This window comes from Furipterus horrens, unplaced genomic scaffold (genome assembly GCF_987537825.1).
Source record: "Furipterus horrens unplaced genomic scaffold, mFurHor1.1.pri manual_scaffold_7, whole genome shotgun sequence".
Classification (NCBI taxonomy): domain Eukaryota; kingdom Metazoa; phylum Chordata; class Mammalia; order Chiroptera; family Furipteridae; genus Furipterus; species Furipterus horrens.
In genome coordinates, this window is record NW_028327177.1 from 114,504,233 (window position 1) to 114,528,543 (window position 24,311).

At 41.4% G+C, this 24,311-nt stretch overlaps 1 protein-coding gene and 1 pseudogene across 1 annotated transcript in view; both read right to left on the reverse strand.

Annotated features, from left to right (window-relative positions):
- The window catches only part of LOC150005099 (uncharacterized), a 31,853-nt pseudogene extending 21,527 nt beyond the window's left edge, over positions 1-10,326 (reverse strand).
- The window catches only part of TMEM108 (transmembrane protein 108), a 287,613-nt gene that overhangs the window by 64,432 nt on the left and 198,870 nt on the right, over positions 1-24,311 (reverse strand). The window lies entirely within an intron of this gene.

A 24,311-nucleotide genomic window follows, 5' to 3' on the forward strand; every position in this document is an offset into this window, starting at 1 on the left:
ATTAGAGAAATAACTGACAAAAGAAATAAACACCTATACCAAGCATCCCTCCCTCTCCTTCTCTGATCTTTGTATGTTATCATCTTTACCAGGAGGTCAGCTTCTTCCCCAGGACAAAGCAACATCGATACAGTAGTCCTGTCCTCTGTGTTCACCCCAACCCCTCCTTTTTCTCCCTTCTCATTAGCAAAGCTTCTTGAGTCTAGAAAGAAACCATAGCAATGACCTCAGCCAATGGTTCTCAAAGCCTACTTCCGGGGAGTTCAAAAATATACAGGTCCCTGGGCCTTAAGAAGTAGCAGCTCTAGGGTGGAGCCCAGGATTCTGCTTTCTAAATCCTTCCCCACTCCCAAGGTAAATCCCAGTCATGTGTGGGAATCATAAAAAACCTGGACCATTTTAGCGACAGAAATGAGTGACCCAAAGTTTCCCTTTCCTCTACTGCTTGGCCACTTTCTATTTTTTTCTCTACCTTCACCCCACTTCTTCTGTCTTTCTCTACTTCTCTCAAAATCTCTCTTTTACTGAGCTAAAACTGGCATTTTAACTACAGAAATGGAAATCCCATTGGGGAAGGGAAGCTGACAATATATTGTCACTGATAAACACGCTGGCATTGTTCCAGCATGGCCCAATATCCTGACATCTGTCTCAGGCAGAGAGAAATATGCCTGAGCCATGCACACATCTGTCCTGGCAACCACGCAGGGACACAAATGAAATACTCTGAATTAAATTCGAGTGAGCTATAGGCCTAATAAGCATTATTAGTGTACTTGCATGCGTTTAAGAAAAAGCAACTGTTAGACTGATATTGTTCTGACTTCCTTCAGAGACTAGGAGGATCTGAGGGTTTCAGCTCAGGCCTGGGACTTGTTCTATTGTTTCAACTGGGTAGCTAAAGACTAGGCCCTGCAGGGAAGCGGGGATGGCTGCAGTCACCAGGGGCCCATCATTCTTGCTGGTTTGTTCTCTATTTTTCCTCCCACTGAATGAGAAAGCTGTTTGCTTAGATTTATACCTTTGAATCAGTTAGACATGCTTTCATTCTAACCTTGTTTCTAGCAGTCACCCTGACACACCCCTTCCCATGTTTCCCAGACCTTCCTGTGCGAGCCTTCAGCCCCACTGTTCACCAATGGCCCTCAACAGCCTCTGTCCTGCTCACTGGCCCTTGCTACATCAGTGGCTTTGGCTAAGGCTGGTCCCTCCTCCAACCTGTCTACCTACCCACCCCAAGGGTGGGCTTAGAGATCTGGACAAACACAAGGCTCAGTGAAAATGTCAGATTATTGCTTTTTATTAGTGTAGGTTTTTTATTTTTTGGCAGCCTAGCAACCTGGTATTAATAGTTTAATACTCACATATACCCCTTGGTTAGCCTGGCTACTTGTTATTTCGAGTTCTGAAAACACAGGCAGAAACGCAATTTTTTTGTGCATTAGATTTTTCACACACTTTGTGTGTAAACAGAAATCCCATGAGAGTTCTAAGTACCCTGCCTCCTGCGTGCGTGTGTAATTTCTGTTTTAATGATGTAATGGCTATTTTATATGCATGAACTAAAAAAAGTAAGAGCTCTGGAGGTAGATAATCTAGTATTTAAATCCCAACTTCACTGATTTGATAGCTTTAATGTTTCTTTTATTACTTTGGCTTAGTTTGTTTATTTTGCCTGTCTTTAATAATTTACTAAAATTCTTTTTTTTAAAGTAAAATTCTTTTGAAAACAAATATGACTAAGAGAAAACCAAAAATAAAAAGGGACTTTTGTTAATGTTTGGACCAGAATGTCAAGGGTAAACACACACTTGAACTTTAGACCTGCTAGGAGCAGCAGGAATGAAAATAAGATAAGAGAGAATTTTGAAGACAAGGAAAAATTTGGACCTGAGCTCTTCTCAGTCTTAAAATGCTGTGTCTTGTACTTTCTTTTTGGAAAAAGAGGTTGTTCCCCTATAGTCTGTGCTGGAAAATGCTTGCTTTCATTCAGGGGCCTTGTGAGCTGTGTACCCCACCCCGTGTGGTGTCTCTTCCTCGGTGGGCCCAGCTGCAGGGCTGGTATTGCTTCTTTGGCAGCACCACCTCTGGCCTGAAATTATTTCTCCCTCTGGAGCAGATGAGGCAAAGTAGTGCAACCAAGTTGCCCAGCAGCCAGTGGTAGCCCTAGCATGGTGCTCATCATTTTCCTCCTGGCTCTCTGTGTCTTCACAGACACTTGGACTGGGTATTGGGATATCCTGAATTCCAGACCTGGTTTTGCCAAAGAATGCTCTTAGGCAAGTCACTTCTTCTCTTCATTGAAAAAGTGAGGGATTTGCTAGAGGATAGCATAGTAACAACCAACCCTGACATTGAGTTTTATATTTATAGCTCACATAATGTTTTCAGGTTTTAGTTCATGCTCACAACTTTCCAGGTAGGCATATGCATGAGCACCATTTCCATTTACAGATAAGGTAGCCTGGCCAAAGGGTTGCCTAATAAGCCCTGGGTCACATGGCTAGACAATGGCCAGCAGGCTCTGCTCTGCCCACTTCTCCATCCCTCCCTCTACAGCAGCTGCTCTCAAAGGCTCCTTCCAGATCCAAAAAATATGATTCTCAGGGTTTGGGGAAATCTGTGTGTTTCCTGTGTCAAAAATTTTGATAATCTCCAACCTTGTCCTTTTTATGAAACAAACATGAGAAAAGTGCTTAGGACTTGTATGTTAATAATATATAAGTTTGGCATCTCAAGTTTTATTTAAATTTATCTTTTCCCACGATTTATTGTTAGAAAACTACATAGTGGTGAGTAGCTGAAAACACAGCCCTTAATAAAGACCAAATACTGTCTGCCCATGGTAACACTCCTAGCATCAATGAAATTTGGTTTCAGTCAAGGAATGTACATTACTCATCTGGGTCTGGTCTCATTAGATTGAAATGGTACATACTTAAAAAAACAAAACAAAACAATTCTTCAGGAAACAGTAAGGACATATGGATGTCTGAAATCTCATAAACCTGAAATTACCCCAATTGTGAGTCAGTCAATATCATTAAAGGGAATGGACTACCACTTCCTGACTTCACCACTTCAGTAGTAGCCATTTAATAAAAGCTGATGTACATTTAGTTTTAAGTAGTGCCCATCAATAGTAATAGATGTTTAAAAAATAATCAAGCAAACCAATTAAAATACATCTGAATATTGCCACCTGGGAAGTAAACTGATTCTATCTTTTTGCAGAGGATTATCACAGGAGGCAAATCCCCCATCTTCAAAAATAATCCTTATATTTGTATTTGAATTGTCCAGAAATAATCATATTTGAAGGAAGTAGAGAAAACATCCTCTGCAATAAGTCAGCATGAGGTGTTGGCTCTGTGACATAGCACTGTATCTTCTTGTGGTTTTATAGTTTTGTTTCGTTTCTCAACTCTAAATCGAAAAATTTTTAAAAGAGCAAAACAACACAAAAATAGTGGTTCCAGTTTTTTTGTCACATTTTTCTGAAAAGTTCAAAGAATTCTGGAGCCACGTTTCTATCAGTTCAAAACAGCTCTAGGGTTGGAACATTTTTATTGGGCAATAACATTTTCTTCCTTACACATAATACTATCAGTTTCCTTCTGCTTGATGGTGCTCTGTTTTTTATAAAAAGAAGAAATACAAATACTTATTATCTCAAAAAGCACTTCTAGTAAATTAAATTCACTCAAATCACATCAGAAATGGCACAAGGGACTAAACACAGGAGAGAAAATTAATATTCAGGCATAACAAATCCAAGACCTTTTGCAAAAGGATGGCAGAGCTCCAAACTGAAGCAACTGCCTTCAGTGTACTGAAGCTGATTTCTATGTTACTAGCTGCCATTGGAAGTAATTCTAAAATTCAAGTTGACAATTTCTTAGCTCTTCTGTTGCACTCTAATTAAGATGACTGTCCCTGCTTCCAACCTAAACTAGATCAGATTCTAAAAGAAGAGTCTCCAATTATGTAAAAAAAAAAAAACAACAAAAAAAAAAACTTTTATACACAAGATGTGATGTGGGCATGTTCTACTCTCATTTCATTTAAGTGGATGAAGAGGAAATGGACTTCAGCGGCACAAAGGATGCTCGTGCTTGATGAGTTAGCTCACAAGACCACTCAATGTCCTTCTCAGGAAGGAACTAAACATAAAGAGTCCTAATTTGTTAGGTGCTTAAAAGCTGGCACTGGAGAAGGGCAGGAAGTTGGCAAGATGAATCCTTAAAATCCATTCCAATTCAGGAATGTATACTGTATTAATCTTTGGCCTGAAGTGCATCGAATCCAATGCTGGACAGTGTCCAAATTCAATCTTTAATAGCCAACGTTGGTTAAAGGCTTACTAGGTACCAGGCCCTGTGTTAGGTTTGGGGACAGATATAAAAAAGGCTTCTGCCTTTGAGGAGTGTGATAAAGGTTGTCATGGAAGGAAATATTTATGTCAACGGGAATCCAAAGGCAGGCATGACTGACTCCATTTGTGGATTTGGTGTTGAAGAGAGCTGGGGGCCAAATTCTTTGATGAACGGCAGATGGTCTAGATGTAAATACTTTCAATGACAGTTAACATTTCCTGAAAGGTAGCTACTGGTAAATCGATGTTTCCTTGTGTCTCAGAAAAAGCAATTGGTCTTACAAGTTAAATTATGCAAGGTTTGGTTCCCTATTGTTCTTAAGGTACAGTATCACATTTGTAGTATATATCCCTTTTCTCAAAGTTGCATTCACATAGATCTCATTCATTATTCCTGCCCGCAGAAAGTCAAGCATGCTATTATGCCAATTTTATAGAAAGAGGAACTGAGATGTAGAGAATGTCTCATTTTGCTAGGTTATTTGGCTTAAGTCAAACAAAATAAGTAGCATATAAAATAGAACTAGAAGCCAAGTGTCTTCTATCTCAAGCCCAGAGTTCTCCACAAAGCTTTGTTTGATCAAGTAGATAATAAATTCAGAAATCTTCAATAGGGAGCTTATGGCTAGGGTATCTGCCTGCCTGAGGGGAGGAGGAGAGGACCTTGGTGCTTGAGAGTATGAGATAGATGCTTGAAAAAAACTTGATGAAAACTGTCTCCAGGTTTCCCAGGCTAAAAACCACATAAACTCCCCGCCAACTGCAGAGCACTTGGGGTGGGCTGTGCTTGCCTGATGCATTTTATCAGCAGCCAAGTACCAAGTTCCAGCTATGTTGTTTCTCTCTTATGATGACAATCAGTGCCAAAGCAAAGAACAAATAAAAGGAAGCCATGGTGGGATCAAAGGAAAGCCCGAGATCAACCCAGACCCTGGCGCTGGGCTTAATGAGGACAGGGCAGGGAACCCACCACCTGGTCACGCTGAAACAGGAGAACCAGAAAGGGGCTTAGCAAAGAAACCTTTATTAGAAGAATTCTTATTAAGAACCCTTGACATTTATAAAATAGCTTCTTACGCACTCAAGCACCTTTTGTGAGCACAGTTTAAAAACCTGCACTTTTTTGAATTTGCCACACATATTCTCTCATCCATACTTGTACACATGGCGTTTTATATCCACATGTAAAAAAAATTCTCTTCTTCCCTTTGTCAATCTGGTAAACTACTCACCCTTTAAAAACACCCATGAATTGTTTTCTAACAGGATCATCTGAGGCATTTGTTAAACACACTAATCCATGGGCCTCATCCCAAATGCTCTGAATCCAGATTTCTGTTGTTATCAAGCTCCTGGGGGGACTCAGATGTGCAGTCAGGACTGGGAAGGAACTACTACAGATTCTGCTCTGTGAAATGGATTTTAACCTGAGATGATCTACCGTGGGACTGATTCCAAACTTTCTGGGAAGGGGAGAAGGTGGTAGAGTGGTAATCTGGGCCTCTAATTTGCCAAGAGTCCAGAGGTGAGGAAAGCCAAGATGGAAAGCAAAGGAGCTGCAACGGCTCCTGATCCCTTCAGGAGCCCTGCCCTCTGGGTTTGATGGCTTCATTAAGGACACAGAAGCGAGACAACAAGCAAGCTGAAGAACACAGGACATCCAGCAGGCTTGTAATCTACGAATCTTGACTCTTCTCTTGGGCGAGGCTCAAAGAAATTCCACAGCTCCGTGAAGGTTGCAGCTGTCCCATGAAAAAATTCAGTGGTGGTGATTTAAGCTTTTAAAAAATTCTGATATTTTCATTTACAAGGTTTTTAAAAGGTACTAAAAGGAAAATAACCTACTGCTTGATTGATGGTTCTAATCACTACTAACATTTCTGGTACTATGTTACTCATCATTCAACAACAGAAAACGTCCCCTCATGGCACTTCACGCCCATCTTCATAAAACACCTCCATACCAAGGTAAAATATTGTTCTTATTACAGGAGCAGCTGGTGTTAGTATAGTATAGATCCCATTAAAATCTCTAGGCATTTTAGCTAGTGCCATTTAGCATCTCAAATCATGATAATATGACTTCTTATTTGCATAAAATCTCCAGGCCCCTCTTCACTTCACACTGTAACTGAGGCATGGTACTGAGTTGATGTGATTATTTATTATCTTTGTACTCTTACCCTCTCAATCTGGGTTCCACTGAAAACGATGAAGTCAGGTAATCCACAGAAAAATTATACTCTGTTTTTCTTTCTTTTTTTTTCATTAATTTATCTGATGTAGGCCAGTTGTCATTCATTTTCTATTTGTTGGACAATTTAACTCCAGGGCTCTGTTTCTAAATGTCCCCCCCCCCCCCCCCCCCCATTAAGGGATAAGTAAGTGGCTGATAGCTCTCTTTCCTCCTTCAGGTCTTTACCAAACCGTCATCTCAATGATGAGGCCATTCCTGGCCGCCTTGTATAAAATCTTACCACTCCCCTGCCCTACCACATTTTCCTTCCCACTGGACTGCTTCTGTCCCTTTCTTAGCATTTATCACAATTTAGGATAATGCATATTTGTTTGTTAATTCTGAATTTCTGTTTTTCGCATCCAGCATATAAGCCCCATTAGGGGATGCTTGTGTCTTGTTCACTGCTGTATCTCCTGTGTCTAGCATATCACCTGGCAAAATAGGTGTTTCGTAAGTACTGGTTGAATGGGTAAGTGCATGAACTTGTGCTGTGTTCAGTGATGAGGCTGAGCTAGCCCAGGGGGCCAACATTCAGATACTCCATGTTTTAGCTTTGACATCTTAGGCAGTATTGTATAGTGAAGGGGTTCCAAAAATTTTGGGTCACAGGGTACTTAGTTAGGTCCAAAAGACTTAAGAAGCATTTATGTCCTAATAATTTAGTAGCCAATTGAGAAGAAATACACATACATTGAAAGGAAAAACATTTTAATTTTATTCTATAATACTGTAATTATTTCCTAATGGGATGTGTACACTTATTAGGGACTGCCCGACTTTTCAAACCTCAGAATCAGATTGGACACAAGTACCCTGAGTTCTTGTTCCACATTGATTTTCACATGGTAGTTGCTTTTTATCACAAGCGCTGAAAAGCCACTTTCACAAAGATATGATATAATAACAGAAATGTAGTTCAATCCAACACGGAAACTGTGAATTGAGCTAGTAGTTCAGATGGTCTCTGGCATTTGGGGAGTATTGCTATGCTTCATCCATTCACAATTTAGAACACCCTGCAGTACCCCAAGTGCTGTTCACTGCTGCACCCTGAACCATGGTTCAGTGGTTAGATGCATACCCTCTGGGCTTGTATGAGCATGGGCAACAAAGAGAAAATAACAGTATCCACTGCCTAGTTTTTGTTTTGCTTTTTATTATGGAGAAATTTCAAACTCACATAAAAGTACACAGAATAAAACAATGTACCTCACATCCCACCACCATTCAATCATGGCCAACTGTACTGCCATATTCTCTGTCCCCATAACTTGGACATAAATTCCAGATTTCATCTGTAAATACTTTAGCACTTCTTAGTTTTGTGTGTATGTGTGTGTGTGTGTGTGTGTGTGTGTGTGTGTGTGTGAAAATTAAATGAGTTAATATATGCAGGGCATTGAGCAGAGCACTGAGCATCCTGTAGGGTTAGGCATTGCTATTACTATCATTTCAGCACTAGCAGCTCTACCATATATAGGACCTCAGTGCTTCCCCTCCAGGGATCAGTCTCCAATACAAAGGAATATCTGTGATCACAGGGAACAAGGCTACTGCAAACGCACTTACCACCAGCAGAGTTTAGCAAACGTTCACTCCACAAGGAACTTCTATGAGTTTTGCTCAGTTAAGTGTATCAGAATGCTGCTAATCTATTCTAGCCCTTTTGGAAGAACTAGAAAAGTCAGTTTAGGGAGAGAGGTCCAACCTTCATGTAGCTTCCCCATGTACTCATTTGATTGTGTGGAGCACAGCTGTTAATTTATCCAGCTGTTCAGGCATGAGGTGCACAAATGATTATGAGAGCAAGAAACAATTGCTATTTTCTATTAATGACCTCACAAAATTCTCCCTTCCTCCCTGGGGCTTGATTAAAATGTAACTTAAGTTGTTCCCATCTCGGGTTCTCCGGGTCCATCATCCTGAACCCAGCCAGAGGCTCCCTAGTGAGTGAGGGATGATGACAGGGACATTAAGCTCTCCTCTAACCTTTTATGCCCCAGCAGCAAAATCCTCCAATCAGCTCTCCTGGATTTGTTCTCTATAAAAATCTAAGTGATTATTTGTGTTCAACAAAGTTGAAAAAATTATTGATCTGTACTTCTGATTTACAGTCTGTCTGGTCTGAGAAAAGCCCTAACTAAAATTCTTTGGGTTTCATTTAGCTCAAGGACAAAATTTATAATTAAACCATCTACGTATTTAGCTGGCGTCTATTTCTTTTAGGCAATGAGCATATCTTGATGCGGAAGTGTTCTGGAATCTTACCAGCATACTCACTCTCACACCATTTTATTGTAATTTGCTATCAATATAACATTGTAAAGTCAATCTAGCTCTTCTCAAAGATGACCAGCAATCTCATACAAAGGAGCAAATAAAAATATTCTGCCAAACAGAGTGAACTGGTGAGAAGAAACTCTCTTAACCTCCCTGCAACTTAGGAGGGAAGGGACTAAATAAAATCACATTGTCTGTAGCTTGTTCAAGGAATACATACATTTGAAAAACTATTATATACTTGAATACTCCATGGTGCTTTCTTTAAACAGTTTTTACTAGGCTAATGGAATCCCTGACTGAGTCACTCATACCCATAGTTATACTCAGCCTTGATCTATTTCTAAAAAGGTTTTATAAATAAGGTTTGGGAGAAGCCTGAATTCATATTCTTTATCAGTGACCTTCTCATTATCTTCTGAACCTCATCACATTAAACAGTGTAGAAGAGGTGAATTATTAAAATACCGAGAACCTTCTTGACAGCCACACTCTCAATTCCAGTGGCAGAGAGGCAAGACTTTGTGGGATTAGAGTCTTTGACTTGTCCAGCTTCTCTGCCTATTTTTAAAGCAAAGAGAAAGGAGCACAGGAATCAATGTTGAAACTGAAAAAATAGAGAATACTCAAATAAGGGTATTAATAACTAGATGAAAATTTAAGAAAAACATAGGATCAGAGAAGCAGATAAGAGTCTATGTGAGGAAAATCCAATCCATCTTATACATGGTCTGTTTCCTGTTTTCTTGTTAAGAGAAGCTTTTTCAGTTACTAAGGCAGTGAGATCTAGAGACAAGATCTACTGATGTGTTCAATGGATACACCACAGGTCCTTGAACAATATTTGGTTCAACGTCATTTTGTTATAATGTTGATGCGGTGTTGTAGGAATTTAACTCCTATTTATATAGACTAGCTCATGATAACATTGGTTTCATTATACATTGTTTCATTTAAAGTCATAGAAACTACTGATGACATTAAAAGGATTTACTTGTGAGTCCCATTCAGGATCCTTAAAAAGCCAGGTATTGTAAATTAAAGATGACCACACATTCTCTGCTATTCCTCCCAGCAAGAAGGTGGAGTCTAATTCTCTTATTTTTAATCATTTATCTTAAATCTAGGTCTGCTTTAGTGAATTGCTTGACCAATGGAATGCCCGTTAAGTGATCCCTGGGACTTCCAAGACTAGGTCACAAGAAGGTTTGCAGCTATCTTGGGGACAGTCTCTCTGGGAGCCCTGAGCTGCCATGTAAGAAAACCTATTGCTCTGAGACTCCCGTGCTGGAGAGGCCAGATGTGGCTGCTCCAGTGGACAGTCAGTGCCAATGTGAGCTCAGCCTGCCTGCTGTCCATGCTAAGATATGTAAGCAAGGTCATCTTACATCTTCCAGACCAACCTACCTGCCGGCTGAATGCTACCAGGCATTCTCGGTCAATGCCACATGGACAGAATTATTACCTAGTTGAACCCCGCCCTCCACTTCCTGACATACTAAATGATGAGACAGAATAACAAGATTGCTACCTGAAGCTGCCAAGTTTTAGGGGGGTTTGTGTCACAGCAGCTGATAACTGGAACACCAGGTATACTGCTTTGCAGCACCGTAGTGTCATGCCTCTTCTAGAATTAGAGTCTGGGGGGTTGGTAACGGCTCACATGCTGTTAAATGACTGGTAAAATGGATCAGCCAGCGGCTCTCAGGGTCATGGCTGGCCTGGAGGAGACCACTGAGAGTGATAATGGCTTTGCTGAAGGGAAACCGAGACCTGTGAGGTGTGTTAGGGAGCGTGTTCAAGAGGAATCTGAGTGTGTGGGGCTTGAGTGTGGTATAGAATGCATTACTTTAATGATTTGGGGGAGATACAGGAGACAAAAGACCCAGAAATATGGTATTAGTTACCTATTTTGGACACAGACTTTTTTTAAAAAAGGTTGATCATCCTTTTGGAGATGGGAAGAGTGAGGCTACAGAAAAAAAGTATAAAATCACCGCTGTGGTCTTCTCACCTGAAATACTGGCATAGAAGTGAAGGAAAAAAAAAAGAGATGACACTTGGCTATTTGTGGGAATGTTTGATATTTCACATATTCCTTCAACAAGTATTTAATAAGAGCCTACTGTACTGTGTTCTTTCATACTTGTGACCAAATGCTTGGGGAAGGATGACTGTAGGAGTGACCAGTCTTGTCTGTTATGATTAGAAGTGCGTTGGGAGAGGACACCACTTGGTATTAAGCTGGGATGGTCTGAAGAGACAAAAGCCATTGTGGAAAAAGGTAAACTCAGAACACCCAGCCAACAGCTGGCTTCAGTAGCCACTGAAGCAGCTGTGACCATCCAGGCTATTGGAGCTGGAGTCAGCAATGCCTGTCCCATAAGAAGAAGGTGAAGCAGGAATGTCAGCTATGACCTAAAGAAGGCAGCCATTTGAGCATAGCCTGAAGGACCAAGGTGACCTGTTGCTGGTGCTTAGAAACCAGTTTGCCTGAGAGAGGTAGGCAAATGGCATCCAGGCAGGAGAGTAAACCATGTGGGCCCCCAAATGGTCTTTTTTGTGTGGACGCTAACAGGACTCTGGGAAGCGTTGGGAACCAGGAGAGCCACAGGAGGTGGGAGGGTAGAGGGAAGGACGAACTCTGCAGAATTGAACATGAAACCAATCTGCTGACAGAGACTGATGCTGCTGCCGGAAGAACAGGGTGACGGAGCTGGGAGGGGCATGGCGTGCTCTGCAGGGGACTAGATGCTGCCTCTTCTGGCTGGGAACTGAGGACTTAACACAAGAGACTGAATGGGAGCATGAGAAAGACCTGTCTGGCTGGAGGGCAAGCCATTTCCTCCACTGGACCTTGAGTAACATGCAATCCTCAATAGTGCCTTGGCCAGGAAGACTTCCTATCAGATGCTCTAGAATTATGCTGTCCAATACAATAGCCACTTGGCACATGTGGCTGGTCCACACTTGATATCTGCAAACCTCTGCACAGGTCTTTTTTCCTGCATTTCTTGACTCGGAGATGCTATTGCTGACTTTTCTGCATACCCGAGAGGCACCAAATATATGGCATATGAATTTTAATTTTCAAAATGACAGAAAGCAACACCAGACACCACCCACAACTTTAACTTTCTTTGAAATGTCCAAAGTTACATTTGGAACTTCCAGTATCTCACTGCTGTTGTTACACATATCGGTAATCAGCATATGATACTGTGATTGCTAGAGGTGTAACAAATTAGGTCATCTGAACTGACCCTATCATGGAAACTCAAAGGTGTTTTTGGAAGTTTCCTGAATTCAGTCTCTTATTTGTCTCATTTTCAAAAAGCAGAGCAGAGAGGCAAGCTGTGGATTACATAACCTTTCTGGTTGCCCAGATTCTGAAGAAATAGTACTCACCTATAATTAAATTGTAAGGAGTTAATTGTAATTAAATCACACAGTATTTAAGAAAAGCAGTCACTTTTTGGAATTAGCTCTGAGAGCAAAAGTGAAATGACAGAGTAATTAAAACCTGAAATGCAGACATTTTCAGATGGCTCTTGTCCAGGTTAGAATATACCAGTTTCTTATTCCCTGAAACCTTTGTGTTATTCTCCCCCCACCACCCCCCGCACTAGTGGGTGAGAAAGATTATGTCACCTCCATGCTCAGGGTGCTGGGCTATTAATCTGAGAAAGAGGAAGCAATTTTTCCAACCTTTTATTTTCTGACATCTAGAGGTGAAATAAACTGAGCTCTTTGCAAAAGTCTTGTTTAAAACTTTACTTGCACAAATAAATCTGATTATATTCTTAATATTAAAATATAAGTAAAGCAGAGAGGACAAGAACTCTCATTACTCTCCCTACCCACATCTACTCCGCTGCCCTGAGAAAACCACTGTTGCCTATTCATGTGTGCTTCCTGAGCAATCTCGCCTTGCTTACGCACGCATGCACCTACCTTGAAATACATCACTTAAGTTAACCTTTATAAATAATACCTTATTAGACACATTGTTCTAAATTTTTTCATCTGTCAATACCTTTTGGAAAATATCCCATGTTCATACCAATGAACTTTGCTCCTTTAAGTGCTGGATGGTGGTCCCTTGAATAGCTGTGCACTATTTTACTAACCCTTCCTCCCCTATGGGCATTTAGATTTGTATCACTTTTCACCATTACAAATAATGCTGCAATGAACTTCATACTTTGCAAAAAGGCTGAATGGAGATGGGAACAATACACACAGTCTTAACTTCACAACCAGTAGAGAAAGAAATGAAATTACAATGGGCAAATGTTAAGTGCACAGAAGTGGAACAAGGGTATGTTGTTTATTCTGTGAAGGGCTCAGGAGATCCTCCCTTGGTACTCTCTGAAGACTTCTTGGTGATCCAATTCATCAGGAAATTAAAATACCAAGTCAAAGGAAGTTTTCTAAGCATGTCAGATACAGAGGGTTATGCAAGGACGTAAGCAACAAGATGACTGTGTTAAGAAGTGCGGATGTGCTGTGGGGTTGGGAGAACAGAATCCTGATTCTCTGGACTCCAACAGGGAGCCCTGTGTAACCTAAAATGCCGCTGGAAAAACTGGGGAAAGAAAGAGCCTTCTAAATCTGTGTAGAGGCCCCTGATTCTTATTTGTGTAATACTTTTTTTAATCTCAAAGAAATTGGCTTTGACAGAGAGGCCCATGTGCAGGAAAACTCCACTAGAACTCAGGATTAAAATGGCCTAAAAAAATACACTTTTCTCTTGTATTGCTTTTTTGGGATAAACAATTATGTGTTAAGGTATTCAGCTCAATAATCCTAATCCTGTCATTGGAAGGAACCACAGAGATGATCAAACCCAGTCTCCTATTTGTACAGAAACTAATCAAAACCTAGAGAGTGAAGGTGGCTGGGGCGCTGTCCCAGAGCTGGTTAGCAGCAGAGCTCCATGGACCTGCATCATCACAAAGTGAACCAAGGCACTGCAAGTGCCGCCTCTGCTTGCCACTTCCTTAGCCATGTGACATTTATTGTTGCTGTGCAGGCTTCTCTGTCCCTGGTTACAGGCACAGAGAAAAGTGCAGTTAGCTGTGGTTGTTCCCAGCTGTCTGTAGTGTCTACTGCAAGGTTAATTTTTATCTGATGTTATGCCTCTGCATAGCCTGAAGCACAACTGTTGGAAAAAATGACACCCCATACACCTTTCCTAACCTGGTTGTTCATTTCCCCACCAAAACCAAGTTTGCAAACTAGTGGAATGATCAGGCTCTGGCTCTCATTCCTGCCCCAATCGATACCCTTGGTCTGACAGCATTTATTTTTTTAAATATATTTCATTGATTATGCTGTTACAGTTGTCCCAATTATTTTCCCCTTTCCCCCTGCTGTCCGGTTCCCCCCTTCCCTCCAGCAACCCCCCACCCATTAGTTCATGTCTATGGATCGTGCATGTAAGTTCTTTGGCTTCCACCTTTCCTATACTATTCTTCCCATCCCCCTATTTTGTTCCTACCAATTATGCTTCTTGATCCCTGCACCATTCACTCCTTTTTCCCCCTTCCCCTTCCCAGCTGATAACCCTCCAAATGATCCCCATACCTATGATTCTGTTCCTGTTCTGGTTGTTTGCTTAGTCTCTTTTTGTTTTTGTTTTTATTTTTTAGATTCAGTTGTTAATTGTTGTTTGCTGTCATTTTAATGTTCATAGTTTTGATCTTCTTCTTTTTCTAAAATAAGTCCCTTTAACATTTTGTAAAATAAGGGCTTGGTGATGATGAACTCTTTTAGCTTTACACCTTGTCTGGGAAGCATTTCATCTGCCCTTCCATTCTAAATGATGGCTTTGCTGGATAGAGTCATCTTGGTTGTAGGTACTTGGTTTTTATCACATTGAATACTTCTTGCCAGTACCTTCTTGCCTGCAAAGTTCTTTTGAGAAATCAGCTGATAATCTTATGGGAACTCCTTTGTAGGTAACTCTCTGCTTTCCTCTTGCTGCTTTTAAGATTCTCTTTTATCTTTAACCTTTGGCATTTTAATTATGATGTGTCTTGAGGTGTGGTCCTCTTTGGGTCTAGCTTCTTTGGGACTCTCTGTGCTTCCTGGACTTGTATGTCTCTTTCCTTCACTAAATTAGGGAAGTTTTCTTTCATTATTATTTTTTTTTCCATTTTTCTTTATTACAGGTATCACCAACATGACTATTCTTGGAGCCAAATTTTGCACCCATCATTATTTTTTCACATAAGGTTTCAATTTCTTGCTCTTCCTCTTTTCCTTCTGGCACCTCTATGATTCAGATGCTGATATGTTTAAAGTTGTCCCAGAGGTTCCTAAACCTCTCATTATTTTGCATTCTTGTTTCTTCTTTCTGTTCTGGTTGAATGTTTACTACTTCCTTTCATTCCAAATTGTTGATTTGAATCCTGTCTTCCTTGTCATCACTGTTGGTTCCCTGTATATTTTTCTTTATTTCACCTTGTATAATCTTCACTTTTTCCTTTATTTTGTGGCTGTATTCAATCATTTTTCTGAGCATCCTAATCACCAGTGTTTTGAACTCTGTATCTGATAGTTTGGCTACTTCTTTTTCATTCTTTTTCTGGGGTTTTGTCCTGTTCTTTCATTTGTGTCACATTTCTTTGCCTTCTCAATTTGGCAGCCTCCATGTGTTTGTTTCTGTGTATTGGATAGAGCTGCTTTGACTCTGTGTCTTGGTAGTGTGGCCTAATATAGTAGGTGTCCTGTAGGGTCCAGTGGCACAGCCTCCCCTGTCACCCAAGCTGGGTACACAAGGTGCGCCCTTCGTGTGGGCTAAGTACACTCTCCTCTTGTAGTTGGGCCTTGGTTGCTGTTGGCAACCCCTCAATGAGAGGGATTTACCCAGGACAGTCAGCTGCAACAACTGGCTGTGACCACAGACCACCAACTTCTGCCCTCCGTGGAGGGTCAGCTGTGCGGGGGCAGAGGAAGTTGTGAAGCAGGAGTCGAGATCAGTCATTCATATGGAAAAGAAGCTTGGGTGGGCTGGTAAGTTGAGTGGGACAGTGTCTCTGGGGATCTCCAAGGTGGGTCAAACAGTGTTAGCCAGGTTGGTGGAGTCTCAGATATGGCACCAGCTTGCTGGCTTTGTGTGGGGAGGGTTTAGAAAAGAGACAACTGAGGCCAACCCAGATTGGCCAGCCCTCCAATTCACTTCAGTTTCTCCCTGTATACCACTGGTGCCTTTCAAGCTGCTACCCTGGTGCTGGAACTCAGAGGGAGTCATTCCTGAGTAGGTGAGTCCATGTGTGTGTTCTTTAAGAACCGCTTCGGGTTCCAGCAGTTTCTTCCACTGACTCAATCCCTGCTGGTTTTTGCAGCTAGAAGTTGTGGGCACTTATTTTCCTTACAATGGAACTCTAGGCTGAGGGGCCTGGTGTGGGGCTCGGACTCTTCGCTCCCCAGATATCCATCCTAAATTTTTATCTACCACATGTGGGTGAGAGAACAGCCTATTCATATCTGGGCCCCTCCTACCCATCTCAACAGATGTGGTTTCTTTAATTCCTTAGATGTCAGACTTCCATTCAACTTGATTTGTGATCGTTCTGGCTGATGGTTATTCTATATTTTAGTTGTAATTTTGATGTGGTTGTGCGAAGAGACAAGCCATGTCTGCCTGTGCTGCCATCTTGACTGGATCCCCTGACTGCATTTAAATCTGTGACTCTTCTGACCCCCATCTTCTCTTCTTTTGCCCTAGCAGTTTAGACCTTATTTACTGATTTTACTCAGGGTTATGTTTTTTATGTTGTGACTCCAGTAGGTGGCAAAATGGCTGCAGTTTTTTCCTTCACAGTATTTATGCCCCTTGCATGTGACTTTGAAGCATTTCCCATCAAGAGGTGAAATTTATTTCCCCATCCCTCTAATCTAGGCTGTGGTGTGACTTGCTTTTGTTACAGAAACAGGGGAGTCCAAAAATCCCCAGAGTTTGCGGCTGGGGGATGGGGAGAAGGAAGCAGCTTTCACAATGCCTCCACATGCCTGAGGCTGGTGGCTAGTGTCTTTCTTATGCAAAATTGCTTGGATATTTCCAAGACCTCGGGTAGATGGGACCAGGGGATGGTATGGAAAAAGCACACAGAGCCTACGTAAGGTTCTGTGAATGGTCAGAACTGTTTGCAACACCCACTGTGTCAGAGGACGCAGTCAGGGATATATAAGCAGCTGTGGACATTTTAGCTCTCTCTCTCGCTCTCGTGTGCTCCCTCCATGTGGCTTGGAGAAGGGGTCTCCAGGCTGCTTTAAGAGGCTCTCGCCATGCGGTTTTGAGAAGGAGAGGAGATCCATGCGGTTTGCAGGAAGAAGGCAGTTTACAAGGAGGCTGAGAATCCAGGCGGTTCTGCATTGAGAACTGGAGGGCACCTCCCCAATCAGAATCGAGTGATTGGCAGCTGCTGGCAAAGCTGAACTGTGTTTGGAAAGTAGGGAAACTGTGTTTCTGACCTTCCTAAGACTGGCCAGGTTTGGTAGGGGGGAGGCAAGGATATGTGTTTATGGGTGTTTTAAAGAACATAAGACTTAAGAGCAGAAATCCGCAAATAATCTAAATCTATATAACTGTTAAATAAACAATTCTTTTTCTTTTCACTAAACTCTGGTATTGAGAGTTATCATTCTGGTGGCAGGCAATCGGGCCCCTAACTAAAGAGCCCGTGGGTTTGTTTTCAATTGGAGCAGCCCAGGGGTTCTGTAACACTTTGGTCAACAGAATGAGATGGAAGAAACAGTGTACCAGCTCTGAGTGTGGACTTCATGAGGTCTTGTATTTTTCTGTTGGTTCTCTTGGACATCTGCTCAGCCTCTGTGTGAAGAAGCCTGAGCTAGCTGGCAGAGGCATGGGAGACCACAGGAAGCTGAGAAGAATAGTCCAAATGAGGCCATCCCAGATTGACCAGCCTTCCAATTCACTTGGCACTTAAACACAAGGGCATGAATGAGTCCAGCTAACACTAGGAGAACCAGCAGCCGAATCTGGCCCATAGAGCTGATCCAAAGAATTTTAAGTTAAATAAATAATGGTTGTTTCAAGCCACTAGCTTTTTTTTGGGGGGGGTGGGTGGGGGTGGGTGGGTTGTTATGTACCAAAAGTGAACAGATATAAATTCCCTTATTCCTGTCTGCAAGAATTTTTATTAAATTGGGCCTCTCAGAGCAAAGGGATGTTTCCCATTTGGTTCTATACTTTACCTAGATGAGCAGCTTAACGGAAATTTAGAATAGAATTGTTTTCTTGAGGGCAACAAGGAAATAGAAAAGACTGATGAAAATTTGATTCTCACATTCCCCCTATACTCAGCCCATCCCAACCTCAACAGCTTGTGATTAAGAAAATAAAAAGAAATCCACAAAGTGTAGGGCATGCCATTAATCACTAGTAGGATAGTAAGATAAGTGGCAGAAAATTCTCTCCTTACAAAAGATTGTACAAAAATATACTGGACACATTATCCAAGGACAGGGTGAAAGCCCTATAATTTTTCAAATATTTTGGCTTCCCTGATTTTCACTGGGCCACTTCTTTGCCACTTTTAGGATCTTACCTTAAAGCCCACCTCAGTTTCTTCAGAAAGCCAGCAGGGGCTGGGTGGGGGACTACACCACCTAACTGCTATGACCCTTCCTAGGCCCTAGACACTAATTTTTGGAGGCTCTATCCATGCCACATTTAACATGTTAAGATGTTCCCACATCCCACAATTTAATATAATTTATACAGAACTCTAAGGATCAAGTTGCACTTGACTAGGCAGCTAGTTGCATATTTTAATGTTTACAGTTTGCTTCCTGTATTTTGGAGTCATTAATTTTGTTGATTTTGATGTCTGAAACATTTTTCTAAGGCCTTAAAGAACTCAGAGTTTGGGGCTCTGTGCCTCTAGGATAGTCACCCTGGCCTAGTCAGTCAACCAACAGCTATTTATTGAGCACCTAATATCTATAAAACATTGTGCTGAAGTCTTCATCAAAGTCATTAACTGGGCAGCCATTTACCATGCCCACCAACTCAGCTAATCGCCTTGAACCATGATAAAAATTTCCCGCACTTCCCGGTCCTTGCGGGCTCTGAGATGGCCAAACTTGTAAAGTAAATGAAAAGAATTATGGAGTTGGGATCTGCCTCTGGGCCTTTCCTTTAATTCACCATAAGGGTGAGCAGAGGTCATGTGGGGTCAGCACCACTTTTTACCTCTAGCAACAAAGGCAGATTGGACAACCAGTCCTAATTCCTACTTGTAGTTGACCTTGGGGTAAATCCTACATTTATTCCCTACCAAAGGATGGTCTCATGATGGGCATGGTGGTGTCTGTTAGGGATTAAGAAGCAAGCCAGTGACTCTCAAACCACTAGGAGATAATTAACAGATGAATCATGGAAAAGGGGCGAGGAAATGACATTCCGTAGCTCCTCACACATATCTCTGGGATCAAAAGGAAGAAGATTGTTGTCACCAAACACAGAAAAATGGGAAGATGTAGCTAGAAAACTCTGCAAATAAATTGGAGATAGATCTATAACTAGATTACCCTCACTTAATCACGCCCTGAGTTAAATAGTTAATCAAGTTAGATTGTGAAACTGGATTAACCAGTAATGGAGAAACGGAGGTGGGGGTAGAAGGAAAGGGGAGGGGAAGCTAATTGCACTACTATAAAACCAGTTTTCTTTGTCTACTTCGAAGGCACATGCTCCTGGCTGGCAGTGTGCCCAACTCTACAGACTCGTGAATAAACTCCTCGCTTTGCTGCTCAAGTCCTGTGTCCCAGTGTTCTATTGTGAGCGTTTCTCACATGCCCAGGCCAAAGGCAGAATTTAGGAGTAACAAGTGTCCCAAAACTCAGAGCTGACTTTATAAGGTGATGGTGGGGTGGCACAGAGGACTGACTCCATGAACTTGGACATGTGCTGAGGCAAAAGCTGTGTTAGAGTGCCCACTGTGTTTTTAATGTTCATTAGAGACTATTCTGGTTTGCCAGACCCTTGAAAGACAACTTGTTAGGCTAAACAGGCACAAGACTGAACAACCAAGTGGCTCCAGTGGCTCCAGCCATCATCAGGCTGCTTGGAAGGTCTAATTTTAAGTAAGCCCCAATAGGCCTCTTTAAAGGCACCACCTTAAGAATCAACTCAAGGGTGTGTTTTGCTTCAGCTTCTCAAACTTTCCTGTGCATATGGATGCCCTGGGAAGGGTGTTAAAATGTAAATTATGATCATTAGGTCTGGGGTGAGCCCGAGAGACTGCATTTCTATCTCGCCATGACATGGATATGGAACTACACTTTGAGCAAGGCTTTATGTTTTACAGCCCTTTACAGTTTACCAAGAGCCTCCGTGTGCTCTGTCTCATTTGATTAATTTACCAACTAAATGGAGCTTTATAGCATCCTCATCTCACCAGTAAAGCAACAGGCTCAGAGTGGCTTGCCTTAAAACCAGCAGCTAGTAAATGATGGAGCCAGCATTCTAATCCCTGTTCTTTGATTCCTAGTTTGGTGTCATTGCCATTCACTCAAAGCCACAGACATTTTTCTTTTTACATTACTTCCCGTGTCTTGTGAGGTCATTTGCCTCAAGGTTAAAGTCCAGCATTAATGTCGTCCTTTTTAAACCTTTGCGCTGATAACCTGATCTCGCTTCGCATGCTGTGTGGCAGCTGGGGAAGAAAAGGTTTTGAAAAGCATTCTAGAGAGGCCTTGCGGTGGTTCTGTCCGAAGTGATTATGCCTGCTAGGAAACCAATCACGCTTGGAAACACTGCTCAGAGCAGTTAAATGAATAGTACTTCCACTGGGCTTTGCAATTAGAGGGTTTCAAGTAGGGCAGAGTCCTCAGGTCCGTAGACTCGGGGACACACTACTGCTTTCTATTCCTGACTAAAATAAGAGACTGTGGAGCCAGCAAGCCATGGTCTTTCTGTGGAAACAAAAATACAGTAGTCCCTCTCTATATCACAGTTCATTTATCGTGGCCTCGCTGTATCACGGGATTTTAAAAAATATTATATTTAATTATATATCGTGGATATTTTGCTATATCGCGGGATTTTGTGGTGCTGTATACATATGTTGTTAAAGTTACGTAGGTTTAAGAGTGTAGAATATATTTAAGAACATAAGTAGTGTTTATAAAGTGTGGAAAAGGTTAATAAGGGATTGGGAAAGGTTAATAAGGGACGGGGAATGGTTTATAAGTGTGTGGGAAGGGTTTATGAGGCCTTAAAATATATATGAATACTAAAATAAATGTAAGGTTCCTACTTCGTGGATTTTCACCTATCGCGGGTGGGGGGTCTAGAATGTAATACCCGTAATAAGTGAGAGAATACTGTATATTTAATTCTGGGAGGTACATATTACATGCCAGATACTCAGCCAGGCACTTTGCAAACATCACCTCCAATCCTAACAGCAAAGTTGTGAGGTAAGTTACCATACCCCATTTTAAGGTTAGGAAGTGGCGGCTCAGCAAGGTTATATAGTGAGGGCCCTGCAGGCCCCAAATGAACACCTGGGCTGGCTGTGTCTGATGTGTATGCTCTGAAATTGAATGTGAAGTTAAAGGCCAGACAGACCTAACGTCAGGCAGCCTCTGATTTAGGGAGGCAGGGACCCTCACCTCTCCCACAGTTCTCCCTTTGGAGCATCTGTTTTTGGATTGTGTCAGGCTGCCATCCTTTTTTCCTTTTTACTAAAAAAAATTCTTACTGAAAGTTACAAGAATAGTACAACCAACTTCTGTATCCTTCACACAGCTTTACCAGTAGTTAACTTTTGCTACATTTCTGTGTACATGTGAGGGAGAGAGTACTGATTTTTCTAAATCACTTGAAACCATAAAAAAACCTTTACCCTTAAAGACTAGGAAACAAAGGCATTCTCTTACATATCCGTAGTACAATTATGAATCAGGTTTCAACAATGACAAAGCTACTGTCTAGAAATGACATATTCAAATTTCACCAGCTGTCTCAATAATGCCCTTTATTACAACTTCTCTTTCATTTTTCTGATCCATGGTTCAATCTGAGATCATGCAGTGCACTTATGAGTCATGTCCCCTTAGTTTCCTTTAATCGGGGAACTGTTCCTTGGTCAGGCCACTGCTGTTGATCCAGCACTTTTACAAGTCATTGGAAAGGATGTCACTACAGTTCGAGGGATCCTCAGTGCACCCCACCGAATGAGTGGATGCCACGCTGTCCTCGCCTTATTCTGTCAGATTTGGCACCCACTTCCGCTGACTCTCTGAGAGATGAAGCCCCTACTTCGGCAGGGAGTCCTGGGTATGATGCTGCCTACAGGAGCTGGAGCACAGTTTTGATGCAGGTTTCCAGCCTCTGTCCTTGTACCTATGCGAGCCAGATGGTTCTTAAAGCAGCACTTCCTCTTGGCACCTCAATTTCTGAGGCATTTAGAGAGGGAGTTATGCTCTCAACAAACACCCACCACTGTCCATGCCTCATTGAAAAAAGACAAACTAATTTACCTTTCTTGCTTTTCTTCTTGAATCCTTGGTAGAGATTAAGAAGCCTCCAAATCAGGGGCTGCATGATCGGCTTGTGGTTTATAACCTGATAAGGTTCCTAAGGGCTTTAAGATAGTCAACTAAGAACATCTGTCAGATTAGCCTTTGGCTCCCCTACAATGACCTAGGCCATGAGGATTGTAAATGCCACACTTGTAACTAAATTCTAAGTCATTCTTAATTTTTTGGATTCTGGAATTAAAGTACCCAGATTTCTAGTCTCCTGAACAACCCAGGCTGCCCTGTGTGTTTTGTCTGAGCAAATGTGACACAAGATAAGGAGGAAAATCTTCTCTCACGCTGCCTTGGCTGGCCTGCAAAAAGCAGCAGCGTACTTGCTGAAGCAGCTTTTAACCTGCCAGAGTTAGCAGCATGCCCAAGTAAACCTGAATTTCAGATAAACTTTACACAAAATTCCAATATTGTGTGGGACATACTTATACTAAAAAAAAAATTGTTTGATGTTTACCTTTTAAATTCAGATTTAACTGAGCTTCCTCTGTTTTATTGGGCAATCCTAAGTCTAGGCCCCACGGATCATCTTTTAAACTTGTGGAAGACAGCTGTTGCTACTGAGATGCAAAGTAAGGGAGAAGACTCAACCATCATGCCAAATCCATGGCTAGCAAATGAACAGTTGCACTGCCACATTAATGCTGGCCTATTTTTTGATAAATAAAACAACTAAGTAAATACTGAAACTAAGCACACAGTTTTCATGGTATACAACCACAATCCTTTATGTGTAATTTTAAAAGGTAAAGCCCTATGAAAACTAAAAGATGAGGTGGTAGCAACATCCAACCTACATGATGCTATCTACTGTCTTTACCTCACTTAGTGTAAATTGTCATACTTTTGCTACACAAATATTTATTTGATTATAGAGTCCTGCTCCAGACCCCCCGGGGTATTAATTACATAATATATGATAAATATTGTATTACCTATTAAAATATGAAAAATTCTCAACTCTGCATCTCACCTCAAGAGTTTGAAATACAGAATTGTGGCAGATTTGAAGAGTAGTAGCCAGAAAAGACTTTAGAAAACTTCATTGTCCAACATAACAGCCATTGGCCACATTTGGCTACACTGAACACTTGAAATGTATCTACTCTGAACTGTTAGTGTAAAATACACATTGGATTTTGAAAACTTAGTATGGAAAAAGGATATATCTGATTACATGTTGAAATAATATTATCTGGGATATATTAGGTTAAATAAAATATAAAAATTAATTTCACCTGTTTTTTTTTTCCTATTAGCTAATGTTCTAGTAACTACTAGAACATTAAAAATTACTTATGTGGCTCCTATTCTCTCTCTAGTGGACAGCATTGCTTCAGGGAATATCTAAGTGTAGAACTCTTTTTTACAGTTGTGAAACTGGATGAGAAAGTGACCTGGGTCATGTGGGTAGTTAGTAGTTGAGTCCAAGCTAAACCTTTGGTCTTCTGACTCCTAGAGCTCTTCCCATTTCTCCTTTAAAAGACCTCATTCCAGCATGAAAATCCTCAAATGATGAGTCTCTCAACAGACTTTGGGCTTTCTACTTGGCATTGGAATTCTCAGACCATTATTAGAGTCTGAGTATTTGTGGTTCTTGCTGACAGAAGTAGGAAAATCAAGCACCAACACAGAACCAATGGTTTCAGACATAACAGGATGAGACTTTGCAAAGCAAGTGATAAGATTTATAGCTCACTAGTTCCATTTGATGAACTATTTCTCAACAGCTGCAGAACAGGAGAGGCTGTGAGTGCTCTGAGAGCCAGTGGAATTTCATGCAAAGACTGAATTAAAGGAAAGTTCCTTCATCAACTCTGTTCAAAATGGGTCAGGGGTGGAAAA